General features: G+C 37.4%; 1 protein-coding gene across 13 annotated transcripts in view; it reads left to right on the top strand.

Annotated features, from left to right (window-relative positions):
- TFPI (tissue factor pathway inhibitor) overlaps positions 1 to 14,191 on the top strand; it is a 224,860-nt gene that overhangs the window by 142,019 nt on the left and 68,650 nt on the right. For 10 of the 13 annotated variants that reach the window (XM_062579182.1, XM_062579187.1, XM_062579181.1 and 7 more), the window contains 2 exons: positions 13,103 to 13,206; positions 13,743 to 13,807. The gene's annotated coding sequence lies outside the window, so the exon portion shown is untranslated. Of the gene's footprint in view, positions 1 to 7,793; positions 7,853 to 11,015; positions 11,080 to 13,102; positions 13,207 to 13,742; positions 13,808 to 14,191 lie in introns of those variants that run through there. The other 3 variants (XM_062579186.1, XM_062579185.1, XM_062579189.1) reach the window with 3 other exon arrangements.

The following is a 14,191-nucleotide window of genomic DNA, read 5'->3' as shown; positions in this document are numbered from 1 at the left end:
GTTAATCACAGAATTTTCAAGAAGTATTTTATATCACTATCACAAGCTATAGTTGTATACATTTTTTAAAACGCACCCAAACTCTTCCATTTGCTTATGCTTTGTAACAAAAATGTGTATCTGCTGCTAATACGTATCTGGGAGCAAAATTTGCTCTTTAAATTTGAAGAAAAAGATTTTAAAAGATTTTGAAAGCTGAAGTGCTGCAATACATCATCCAACTTGCCTGGATGTGCTCTTTTCTGAAAATAGTGAGAAAAGATAGACCATACGTGTGTGTGTGTGTATATATTACGTATATATATACGTAATATATATATTATATATATATATAATCAGAAAGATTGGAATTCTCATTTATTTCATGCAGAAAAATGGTAGAACCATTTCTAAAAGCAATATGGACATAATCCTGTGTATCTTTTGCTGCCAAAAAAAGTGAGAGATTTGCTTACACATAATGCAGGGCTTGAGTCTACGTAATCGTGTCATGAATCATGTAATTTTAGTATAAAACAGTTATTTTAACTTTGTATACAAATGTTAAATCTTAATTGGGCAAAATACTTAAAGCATGTAATTTGCACTTTAAAGTCAGTGTAATTTTTTAGAAGGTAAAGGATGTTTTGTTTTGGAATGTAGCCAAGATAAAATGGATGAGTTTAAGGCTCAGCTCTGCAAATAGCTCTTAAAGTTCGTTGTGGGGAAAAAAAGCCTTTTTTATCCCACTGGGCTAGTGTTTTGGGGCTGAGAGAGCCATGCCAGCTGAGATTCTGGCATTTGAGCTGGTACATATGTTTTGCTTATGTGGGAGTATTTTTAAAACAATCCACACTTCCTGTGTGCATGGTTGGTTTTCTAGTTTAGTTGGTTGGGAAGTAAATATGCAAAGTTTGAGCCAATTTTTTATGTTATTATAAACTGTCTTTTCCTTAACATAAATAGTATTATATGCTACAAATACTAGTCTTCTGCATGTTGATGTTTTGGTATGTTACATAGGTTAAAAACGTGAGTTACATTATACTGTCATTTAATTTAGCTTTGAGTTCGCATATAAAACCTAATAACAGCAAACAGTATATTGTTTTGTTTGCTCAGGCTAGACTTGGACACACACGTTCAGTAGCTTTGTGGAAGACCTGAGCTTGAAAGTGAGAGCTAGCTCACACATCAAATCTTGCCCTTCAGACAGTGTAAACACAACCTTTTGTAACCCTCTGAAAAGGCTGTTTTCACAGTTACAGGAAAGAATAGCCAGTACACTGGAGTATTTTTGTTCTGGTTTTTGCGCAACTCCTACATTAGTCAACAGAAAATTTCTCTTGTGAATTGATAGAAAGAATTTTTTTCCTTTTGAGTTTGTTTCCTCTTCTGTGTGAGCACTGCTCACTGACTCTTGAGCGCTGCACAGCTTGAACTTCGCAATGCTCCGGGCGTTCCTCTTGTGAAAAGTCCCATATTAACATCTCAGGCTGATACATTTTCAGAAATATATCTATTGGGAAAGCTATTGCTGTATTGATACATGGGTGAATTTGCTGTGTTTGTACTATACTTCTATTACAGCTTAATCTGGTTCCCTGCTCTTTCTGAGCATTTCTCGAGAGCCTGGCCTTTCCTGGTAATAAACTGCTATCTGACAGTTCAAACTGATAAAAAATCTTTTTGTGGCAGGAGACATTTAAATTTCTAAGTTCTCTAGCCAAAGTTTTGCAGCTGAATGGCGGAGAAGCACAAAGTTTTATCTGAAATGGCAGACTATGTTATGGTTAGGTGAACCCACAGAGTAAACCCACAGCTAATTTAAAACAAATAAGCTTAGAAACCAAGAAAATTAGAAATGGTTGTGAGAAGTGTCAGTTCAGTGCATGTTTCAATATTTGTAGGCAGCCTGTATGTTGAATGCAAACTTAATTCTTAAGATTTTGCTCAGGCTGTAGAGTTTTTCTTCAGTTCCACTGTTTCCAGAAGCCCAGGATAAAGCAAACTGCAAGGCTGACCCTGTTTGCACATGCTAACCTTTGAAACTGCTAGTATAAGATGCTAATTGTAATGTTTGCAGCTCAGCGTTCTCAAAAACGGGTGCAGTTAAAAATGAGTGTCTGTAACACAGTGAATCTCTCAACTGTATGTTAATTTTTTGGGGGGAGTTTTTGTTTGCTTTTGTAAACAGCTGCTTGAATTGACAGATGAAAAATATGTGGAGAAAAATAGTCTGTACCAGAAAGACTTTTTTTTTTTTTTTTTTTTTTTTTTTTTATTAGCATACTATTAGAGTCTTCTCTTAACTGAAATAGAGCACAAATGCTAACTCCCTCTTAAGCAGAAGGTTAATTCAGGAGGGCTGTGCTAACTATAGTTCTGTTTTGTCATGAGCTGGCAGTCATCTATCATATTTGCACAGCATTCCAAGCTGTGCTTGTAGTAAATCAACCTCTTTTCAATCCTCTTTCAGTAATCTTTTACCATGGTATCTAAATGCATAAAATGGGTATTAAATAATACATACTAGAATTCTCAAGTTCAATCCTTGCACTTGCATGAATGTATAAAAAAGTTAAATTCATGGTTATGTTCTGAATAAAGGTGCTGATGCTTGAAATCATACTTCTTCTGACACCATGCCAGAAAATACATTATTTTTAGAATGAATTAGAAAACCAAGTTTGTTTCCATTTCCTGCACAATATCACAGGAGGAGACAAGTATTGCAGCTCTCTGTTGAGAGCCCTGTCTGATGGCATTGGCATCTAAGCACACCACATGTCCTTCTGGATACCTAGTGGTAATAAAAATACAATATTCACCTACCTCAAAAGACAAAAAATAAAAACAGTTTTCTCAGGTAGTTGGTTTCAGTATCTTTGAAAATATTTCTGTATATCATGGAACTTTGATTTCTTTTCTGTCCTTAGATATGAGATCCCTACAGTGGGTCTTCCACAAGACTCCTACTACCTCTCTGGTCATTAAAATATGACTTATGGTGAAGAAAAACAATGGCAATAGCAGGTAAAGCCAGATCAGTTTTTTCTTTCCTATAAAGCCTTCCTATTCTTTAAGAATCCAGCCACAGATCTCCATTTCCTGAAGCTGCAGTTTCCCAATAGATTGCCTTTCAGGAGCCTTACAGGCCCTTACCTCACTGTGTGATTCTGATTTATCCATTTCCCTTGTTTGTACACATTAATTTCTGATGAAAAGCCTGAAAAACATGAGAAAACATCTCTTTCTTCCCAGTAAGTGGGACAAAATCTATCTTCTACCCTACTAAGTATTCCTGATGTTACCTGCAGCTGTTTAAGGAGCTGTACCTTTTCCAATACAGCTCTGCTCTTGGGAATTGCTGTAAGGAACTGCTATTCCCTACAAGTTGCAAGCTGCTTCTTGCTACTGCAGTGTCTTGCAGGTATGAAAGGTTATATGAGGTAACCTTAGCAATGCGTTTCTGTAAGGCTTCCTCTTCATGGGCAGGGTCATTCCAGTAACTTGCTACATTTGTGAGATTTGCAGATCAATCTCTTCCGTCCGTCCTTGAAGATATAACTCTTCTTAGAATAGTCTATTTTTTTTTGCCTTGTGTATGTCAGACATGTGAAAATAATGAACAACTTTATATCATTAAATCTACTATAGGCTTAATTGTTACAAATATTATCATGTGTTTTTGTCTGGTTTCTATTAAATGGGCTGCAGCTATTTCCTTGGGGAAGCTATTCAGAATTTAGCAGATCTCAGTGTCAGAAAAACATTGGTAATGTTCCTCCTAAATGTTTGTTTTTGATCTGTTTGACTCCTCTGCTTCTAATATTGTTCTTCTTCCCCACTAATTTCCAGCCCTCTTAGGAGTAATCCACTTTCTTCTTTCCCTTAGTGTAGTGAACACAACTACATGCTATTAATTTTAAATTTTTTTCCTCTATCATGTTGTAATTCAATGTTCATTGGAAGAATGGCATGTATGTTTATAGAGCTGAAAATAATTGCTGTGGTATGTTAAACATGGAAGTATAGTTATCATATGAAAGCTGCAATAAAACCTGTTTGATCAATTGCTTTTTTGCAATAAAACACTATTCTTTCCAGATGATTTAGTTTGGGTGTATAATAAAGAAAAAAAAATTGTAAAAGCTAGATTTTTTTTCCAGTTGGTCAAAGTTGCGATTGCTAGAGCAATTAACATTTTGATCTCTACTAGGGTACAAGTTAAATCATCAAAAGTTAAAAATGACACAGTGTTACTTTTTGCAATGCAATTTCCTAGCAGTGGCTGTCACGTAAGTTCAGCAGTGACTCATACACTGTTCTGCACACTGAAATCATTCTGGTCACTAGGAATGTATATATGGTAAGTGCAGAAAATAGTAATGTAGTCCTTAAGAGAGATTGTTTCTGATGTTCATCTATTAAAATTGGACCACTTGGTCTTCAGGCTCTGAACTTTTGGTCTAGGTGAAATTGAAATAATTTTACACAACGTGTACATAATCTCACTGACCACAGAGTTTGCATTAAACAGTACTGCTACGCAAAAGCTAAACTATATTATATTTATTTTATCAGGCCAAATATATATTGTGTGTATTTATTTCATAAGTGTACAGTAGACTTATCTAGACAGCTTTAAAGGGGAAGTGCAATTAAAAAGAGAATACTTTGCCCTCTGTTACTTAAGACAAAGTGATTTAAATTCAATATTCTACTTCTGCAAATGAGCATGAGGTTCAGCTTCACTGGCTCAACCATCAAACTTCTCCTCCTAAATCTAAACCTGCCTTATTTTAGAAACACTCAAATTACAAAAAAGGAGGAAAAATAACTCCCCATACTCCAGATAGATATAAATTATTCTCGCTCTTACACTGTTGCAATCAACAGCTGGAATGCTTTTTTTCCACTCATTGGTTATATAGCCTTCTTGAGAAATACAGGGAATAGTCTACTGTAGGATATTGTAGGCCAGATAATCCTCATGTTCTGGCAGCAAATTAAGTACATTATCTTACTACTTCGCTTTTACGTCTAGACACATTTCTGTATCCCCTTGTCTTATGGGAAGACCTTTTTTAAAGAGTATTCTTGCTCTACTTGTTCAAAATTTATTCTAGTTTTAGGTTAGAACTATTTGTGGTTAACCACAGATAATTTATATCCATTTGTTCTTGTGCCAGCAGCATCTATTAGTATAAATATTACCTTAAATAGCTCTAAATCAGTGACTTCCAGAGCGAGGAATAAATAATGCCTGATTCTGGGTCTTACTTTGCAGTTGATAGATACAGAGCACAAATATTGACTTTGTTTTCTGTGACAGGTTATTCAACAGGACTGTCTGTTACTGCTAGCCTATGCATTTATGAAGAACACGTTTTTCCAAAATACAACTTTAAACTTCAGCTAATAGGACCTGCAAAGATTTAAGAGCTTACTGCATGAATTCTGGTTGAAGGTTAGAAAAACATATATATATATCATTGAGTCAGATATCTTTTATCACCTTCCAGCATCTGGGCAAATTTCCTGCTTTAGATCTCTGAAAATACTGATTTCTATCTGATGATCACATAATTTATTTGGAAACATAATATTGGCAGCATCTGCAATACAGTGACCACTGTTTGTATACATCAGATGAATCTTGATGAATTACTGAAGTTTAGCATTTGATTACAAGTATATATAGATTTTCAAAATAGGAAATGAGTACTATTTCATTCAAGTATAACCACAAGATGTATTCATACAGGCAAAATACTTAGTAATTACTGATATGAAATGTGGTGCTGTATACTGAATCACTAAACTTGATCAAACTAAAGTTTGATTGGTTTCTTTAAAACTCTGAAGGGTAATTCTTAATCCAGATCAATTTACAGTAGTTTGCTGCTACACAAACAATGTATTGACCCAATAAGGGATTAGTCAGGAGCAGAAACAGGTGTCTGGGACAAATGAGAGAGGGAATGGGAATTCCTTAAATTTATTTTGCTTCTGAAGTCAGAGTATTACAGTACTGGAACACAAGCTGGAGGCCTTATAGCTTTGAGAGCTCAGACTGAACCAGCTTGAGACCTTGCAGCCTTAAATAGGTGATTGAGAGAGAAAGATGGGTAAATGGTAGCAATAAAAGTGAAGGCAATCCAGCCAGTCGTTCAATAAATTAGTGCCAAACTGGGATAGAGATTTCAGAACCACTAATGAGCCATTCATTTATCTCTGAACATATTTGTTTTAAATAAAACTCAAATGTGAGTTATTGGTTGCTCTATCTAACGTGTGCTGTTCGTTTCCAACATTATTTTGGTTGTACTGATCCACCTTTTTCTGTAAGTAGGTTGCGAAGCTAATACCATACTTCTGAAATTTGAGATACTTAAAAAAAATATGTAATCCTTGAGCTGCTATTGTTGGTAGACAGGGGGATTTGGGGGCTAGATATAGTGTATAGGTTCTCTGAAGCTTTGAATTGAAAAGACTCCATAATTGCTTAAATCTTTTTTGAAATGGTTATATTTACAATAGAAATCACTGGAAATCTAGTTATTGCAAATACAGGATTAATACAGGCAACAGATGTTTTAAACATGCACTTTCTTTTCACAAACTGGAATGCTGAACTGTAAAATTCCTCACTACTTTCCTGTTTAACTACTTTGACATTTATATAACTCTTCCTTCTCTGCTAAGCTGTTGTATATCACGGTAATATAATGATGAGAAACAAAGAGCAGAACAGTAGTAGTAAGAAGAGATTAGATTAGGTATTTATATGGTATTCTGGATATTTCTTTTTGTGATACTTTACAAGTGTGTAACTACTATTATGTACTGTCAAGATTAGAGTATTAACATTTTTCCAGATGTTTCAGTTCTCAAGAGATTAGAAAACTAGTAGAAAAGATGCTGAACAAAACAAATTCATCTAGGAAGTTGTGTCCTAGGGAAAACATATTTCTTACACCATAGCAAATCAGAACACTATGTTAGCGTTACTGCTAATTAACAAATTTACTGGTTCCATGTGATGACAAATGGGTGAACAGTTTTATTAATTGAAACATTAAAGATTAAAGGAAGAAAAAAATAATGTGATATTTTTGATTCTTGGTGACTTCCAAGTTACTATGTCCCAGATTTACTGTTTTCCTCTCATAATTTGAAATAGTTTCACAAATATAAATCATTAATCTTCATTCTATGCATAGTTTCAAAAACACTGATGAAATATTAATTCTTGCACTTTCATTCTTGATTAGTATTTTGCATAACATCGAATAATATAAAAACTTTAGTGATGTGGAGGGACTGTAGCCCTGGGTGAGGCACACAGCTAAAGCTTTTAACTCTGTTGCCAGCATGTTTTATGTAAGCTTGGATTCTGGGTACCTGTGGAGGGTTTGTGTATTGGGTATTTTTAGTTGCAGAGATAAATGCTGGTCTATAAGTGAATGATTTTGCAGACAGCTTCAGCAGGAGAACAGAGTTGTTTATACATGTTCACAGCTGTGTACCAGCTATTTCGACAATGTGATTTTTGGTGCTAGAAAGATTCTCCTAAAGATCCACATTAAAGAATACTAATAACTAATTTAGAAGAACTTGGTTTGTTTTGATCTGATTCCTTGGAGTTATGGAAACTCAAGAAAAAAAGAAAATGTTTGAAAAAGAAGGGTTTTTTTTTAATCATCTATATTATGCAGTATCACTTGTAACTTGTTGAAACAGATTTTACATAGCAGCAAATCTCATTTTTCCAGACTGGTCTAAAAGAAATCCATCATTTTTATTCTGACTGTCCATTCCTGCTGGTATGGAGTAGGAGATCACTTGAATTTTGAATCAATTTGCAGTAAGTTGTTCTATTTTTACTGTCTATCCTATACGAATAAAACTCTAAAATTTTTATTTTTTAATCTGTTCACTATGGATAGCAAGTTCTAAAGCAAATAGCTGTTGGTTTTGATTTGTTAGAATTAGAGCATTACTTTTTGCACCAAAGATTCAGTGGTATGACCTCATTTTATTTTATATGTTTCTTGCTCTTAGTTTTGCTTTTCTTTGTCACATTATGAAAAGAGCTGAATTGTGACCATCTGGACAAGAGTCCCAGGAACTGAAAACTCTGTTGGAAGAGGACTTGCTCTGTTTTAGTGTAGCATTATTTGACCTTCACATATATTTTCCAAGAGAGGAGCAGAGCTGCAACAAGCAGCTTTTTTTTTTTTTTTTTTTAAGTATAGGAGTCTGGAAATTATGTCAGAAAGAAAAATGTTCTGTAAGTGCTGTACTGAAGGCAAAAGAAGGGAGAGGGAATATATGATTAAGAGCTGTGATTTGTAGTTTAAGCCACTGTTTTGTTTTTGCTTTTAACTAGTTCTTGCCAAAAAAGGATAGAGGAGAGGTGGTTATATCACTGGAAAATACTAAAAAATACTTTGTTCTCTCAGTTCAGTGCCACGATCAGCGATTGCTGATACTGTGAAGAAGCCTATGGAAATATTTGCCCTGGAAAGAGGTTTAGAGTGGGAAAATATTCATGTGAATTTTAGTTACTGAAGAACTATAGAAAGTAAATTGGCCAGTTGAGTGTCAGTGTCATGTGACTGAAATGATTGGTGAATGAAGAAAGATACAAAGCTATTTAATCTCCACTCTGCTCCAAATAAACTGTTGTGATGGTGAGCTGTGCATTTATGGGAGAGGATAAATACATAAGAAAATTTGCTTTATCTTGGGCCTTTCTAGTTGGCATTACTAGTGTTTCATTAGTAAATAGGAAGCCTTTTCATTTTAACACCAGTCTGTGTCCTATAGCAGCATTCTTTTGCCTTTCTTTCCCCAGCAGTTTGTCTAAGAAGATATTTATGTGAAAAAATATTTCATCAGCATGAAGCTACATAGATTTTTAGCTTGAATGTAATGTGTGGTGCTGCTCGAGTTTAATATTTTTTAACAGTTTATCATTGTGATATATCTTTTTTTCTAATGAAAATTGAACAACTGTTATGCTCTGGCTCTAAATGCTGGAGGCCAACATACATAGCTTTAATGTTTCTAACAGTTGAGACCTGTATTAGGTAGATCTCAAGGTACCCACCAGTTCTTAGGAGCTAGAAGTGAACATGTTAAAAATATGGGAATTAAGCCTGCAGTAGGAGGGAAGATGTTAGCAACTCCCATGTTCCCACAGAGGGTTTTTTCTAGACTTCTCTGTGCTTCATCTAATATAAGTGCCAGAGCTAGAAGTTTTAATTGAAAGAGGCAACAATAATCATTTGTTTCATGTGTCATAACATTTCTAAGTATATATTACGTTGAAAAGCTTGTGCATTTGAAAACAGTATTAACTGATGTAAACTAACTTATTTATGAAAGGTACAGCCAGAAGTATAGCTGAGTGAAGGGACTGATGGTAAATTCTGACTACGTAATGAAGCTAAGGCATACTGGGGGAAAGCAGTAATTGTATTCAGAAGTCTTGTTTTTGCTCTAGCTTTCATTAAGAAAGTCTAGGTCTTGTATGGAATTGACTTTGTCAGATTAGCACTGATATTAGCTCATACTAACATTCAGGATATGTTGATGGCAAGTTGCAGTAGAACACAATATGGTGTCGCAACATGGTGTCAGGGAAGGAGATGTATCTACCTCCCATCCACTTGAGCCACAGTGATCCTTGTTTTTAGCTATGCAGGACTTCAATACCAAAGGATAATTCTTATATAGGTTTGTATGCTCAGGATATGTATCCTCCCTATTCAGTTTAGGCTTTGCCTGTTTTCTGTTGTGCAAACACATGCTTCATTTTCCCAATTGGAAATGTTTTTGTTCATGAATGTAGAATAAACCCTTGCTCAGAACCAAAGAGCCCTTGAATTTTAGCATGCTTACAGCTTGGACAAGAGGATGTGGAGAGAGTAGAGAGGGAGCTAACAAAACAATTCTCTCCTTCATGGCATCTCAGAGATGAGGACTTTTGTAGCTTTTCCTGAATGGGCAGGAATAAAAATAGGAAGAATATCTTGCTGAGCCAAGCCCAGGAGTCAGTAATGAAAATTGACACGAAATGTGCTAAAGGGAGTTTGAATTTATAGTTCAAGGACAGGCTGAAACTCAAACAACTAAACTGGATTTAACTGTCTTTGCTGCACTGAACTGCTTCTAGTATCTGGAAGAGCTGGTCTGTAATATGGTGTTAATGTGCTTTGAAACCATCATAAAACATTGTGAGAATAATACTGATGTGGCAGAGCCAACCTGACTGCAACTATTAAAATAATGGGATGTTATTAGAGCTGTAAGATATATATGAAATCCAGTCATCAGTATACTGATATAATTAACACTTCAGTTATTCATCAGAATTTTGAGTGCTGTAGTTTGTAGTGCTAAATGGTATAATCTGAATTGCACTTAAATGTGCTTTCAAGAAGTAGGTTGTCCCTGTGGCATGGTCAGGATCATACTGCTATGTCTATTGCTGCGTTGATATTCACGTCAGGTGAAATAATCATCATGGTTCCGGGAAACTGAGAACTCTGGAGGAAACGACAAAGTCAGGACAAACCAAGTCAAGCCACCTAAGGCGCAGCATAGCTGCTCTTCCGCTCCTCGTGCTCGGCTCTGTGCATCCGGCGTAACACGCGGGCCCTCGCCAAGGCCAGGCCAGCAGCCTGCCTCCCGTCAGCCGAAACCCCGCTTCTTGGGGAAAGGATCCCTCGCGCCGCCGGAAAGGGACCCCTTCTCTATCTTCTTCCATCTTCTACCCTTCAGTCCCCTCTCTCCCAAAGGACGGCCAAGCTGGCGGTAGCGCTGCGCCCCCGGGGAGGTTTTGCCGCCAGCAGCAGCCGTTCTGGCCCGGAGCTGGGCGTCAGCAGCCGGGTTCCTCCGCCGCCTCCCGCGCCGCCACGGCGGCTCGCCCGGCTCTCGGCTGTTCTTACCGGTCTCGGCGAGCCCCGGGGGCGCGGCCGGGACGGGGAGGCGGGCCGCCGCCCGCCCGCACTAACCCCAAAGGAAGGCGCACTCTTTTAGCGCCGCCGGTTCAGTTTAAGCGATTGAGGAGCCTCTTGAAGTGGGGTTCGTCTCCTCCTGGTTAATACGGCGCAGGTCGGCGGGGCGGGGCGGGGCGCGCGCCGGGGGAGCCGTTGCTCGGCGGTGTGGCGCGCGCGGCGGCGGGCGGTTGGGCGCCGGCGTGGGGCGGGGCGGGGAGGCAGCGGGGCGCGGAGAGGAGCCTCGGGTCCTACCCCGGGGTGAAGGTGGTCCCGTGCTCTCAGGACATGCTCCGTTTACCTTAAAAATGAGGGTTGTTTTAAGTTTAGTACCCTTCCTTTTGGGTTAATATGGTGCTACAGAAGGAGCAGGCACAAATGATGAGTGCTTTACTGAATAGCATTGTTGTGTGATCAACTTTTTATTAAGTGGGTAGGAAAAGTAGCAGTTTAGTTGTGTTTGGTGCTGTCTAAAAATACTATGTTTATGATTGCATTAGAAATTAGCTTCAGAAGAGCAGTCCTGCCCATCACTCAGTGTATACTGGTGCAGAAGCGCTGGTCTGAAATACTGGAACAGCCATGGCTATCAGCTGTGTTGGCTTCCCAGTCAGGTTTGCATTGAACAGAGGCTTTCTGAAATATTGTGAACGTTAGGGGTAACTTTTAATGCGTTTTGCAATAGGAGAGACCTTGTTAGCTCTATTCAGAGACTTAACTGCTGCAGATAGTAAGCAACCAAATTTTTAAGTAAGTTAGATCTGATGCGTGCTGCAGCCTGACAAGAGAGTGTGCAAGGTTTGGATGAAGTGGTTCGTGAAGAGACCATGTTCTACTTTGTGCCTTATGAAAAATACGGGGCGGGGAAGAGGAGAAGGGGATTTTTTCATCAATGGATGCAAAAAGCTGCCAGCAGCACAATGTGTTTTTTGCATATTGCAACCATAATACGTATATAGCAGAGGAGATAAGGGATGATAAACATTAAATAACTCTGCTCTGTGCCTTTCTAGATAGCGTCAAAGTATGTTATGAATAAATTAGAGTAGCAGCATCTGTTTGCCAAATATATAAACTGCTAAATAAACTCCTTGCAGATGACAAAAAAGTGTCTGCTGCCACTGGGTCTGCTTTGAGCTTAAAAACTTCTCTTTGTTTAGATATTGTGAGTTAAAAATCAAAATCAGTGATAATGAAGCACTTGAACATGTGAGCAGCTTTAAACAGCCTGCTAGAAGCACTTCTGGAATGTAAACTAACCTCTGTGTTAGTATCCACGATATCACAAGAAGAGTCTGGCTTCAGTCTGGGTTAATGTAAAGTAACAGAATGGATTAAAACTCAAGTTATATCATCAGATTCAATGCAAGAGGCAGCTATATAAAGGGTATTTCTATACCTAGTCTTCAAAGATTGAGACTTGAACAGTAAGTGCATTAAACAAAACTGCACGGACTGTGGCTAATTGTTAGGATGGAATAGCTGGCCACAGATGACTTGCTGGTTTACAAGACTAGTAGTAAAACTATTCCATGGAGTATTGACCAGGTAGCTCTTATAAGAGTTACTAGTGGATCCTAAGGCAGCCTGTGAAAGCCCTCATCCCACCAGGCTAGCCTATGAAAGCCACTGCTTCTAAATTTTTCTCTTGGACTTTGTGGTAACTGATGATCAAGTGACAGGCTGATGGAAGCACTACTAGGAAATCTTTCCAATTTATTTGATGGGATTAGATAATGAGATTTCCAGTGCATTCTACTGGATGGAACTGTTAAAGCAATAACCACTGTGTGGCATTTTCTCTTTGTGTTTTTCCTGTCTCTCCAGGAAGAGAATAGGCTGCAGAAGCAGTCTGTCTTTTTTTTTTTTTTTTTTTTTTTTTTTTTTTTTTTTTTTTTTTTAACATAGAGAAACGGGCAGGTAAACATTGGGTGTTTTGCTGGATTTACTGCTTCTGACCAACCCAGACTATATGGACACTCTTTTCGTCTCCCCTTATGGAATCTTCCTGTATAGCAACTCTACAGAGTTTTGCAAATTTAGGTGTTAAGGCTAATTTTCTCTAAAATGTCAGTTCTTTACCTTGATGGAAAACTTCATTTTTCTTGCAGAGTTGCTGTTCTTCATCATCGTGAGTGGAGCGAGGCCAGAGAAGAAGAGAGTTGGTACAAGAGAAGAGTGACTGCAATTACTGGAAACAAAAGGAGGAAAAGAGGTAGATGGCAAACGAAGAATAGGACATCCACCTTTTAGAGATAGAGGGCATTTAGACTGTAGCATGTATTTTAATTAGAATGTGCAGCTCTCCCTTAAAAAACATATATACTCAGCAGGGTGTCAGGGAGCAGAAAGGGCAGGTTGTTCCACAAGAGAAGAGAAGCCTGGAGCCAAGCGTATGTTATTCGTCTTGGCCATTTATATAGGTCACACAACCAAATTGGCTTTCATGCAGATATTGCAACTAAGTATGGCCAATTTTTGAATGTGGATTTTAGGGTACATTTAGAGCATGTAGTTGTCATTTCACAGGTGGTTTGTATGCTAAACTGGTAAAATGGCACTGGAGCAAGTTTCCAACCTATATAATTTAACATTTATTTTCATTAATTTCCATTCATATCAAAGGAACCAGATTGGTATATGCTAGTCAGTCACAGTTTTATGCAACTGGATTATATAGATGGTCAAACTTACCTTTCTGTCTACATTGTTTGGTAAAGTGACGCTGTTTATTTTTATGAAAAATTGCAGGAGAAAAATAGTGGCATTATGAGAAACGGAATATATGACCCAAATTCAGATTTACACAAGCAGAGGTAAGCTACATGAACCATAGTAAAAACATTTCCTAGTACTTGAGGGATTCACTGTCAATTTCAAGCTTGTTATAGTCTATGGATTTCTAGAAATCATACATATATGAGGATGAGATGGTATGCTGATTAATTTACTAAACATGCAAGTTAGGAAACCTTGAAAGATACCAAATGTAAAATGAAATGACCATTTTTCACTGTATCTTTAGTTGCTCTTTCATCATCTTATAGAATCTGAGATAAAGAAGATGTGCAGAAATTCAGTAAATCATACAGATATTCATTTATTTATGAAAGCATGTTAATGTGTGGTATGTGCAAAACTTGATATATTGTAGATAGGATTCATGTGAACAAAGGTGAGTCATTCACTGGATTATTTCC

The sequence above is a fragment of the Rhea pennata genome, chromosome 6, assembly GCF_028389875.1.
Source record: "Rhea pennata isolate bPtePen1 chromosome 6, bPtePen1.pri, whole genome shotgun sequence".
In the NCBI taxonomy this organism is placed as follows: Eukaryota; Metazoa; Chordata; class Aves; order Rheiformes; family Rheidae; genus Rhea; species Rhea pennata.
This window is presented reverse-complemented; position numbering and strand designations above follow the sequence as displayed.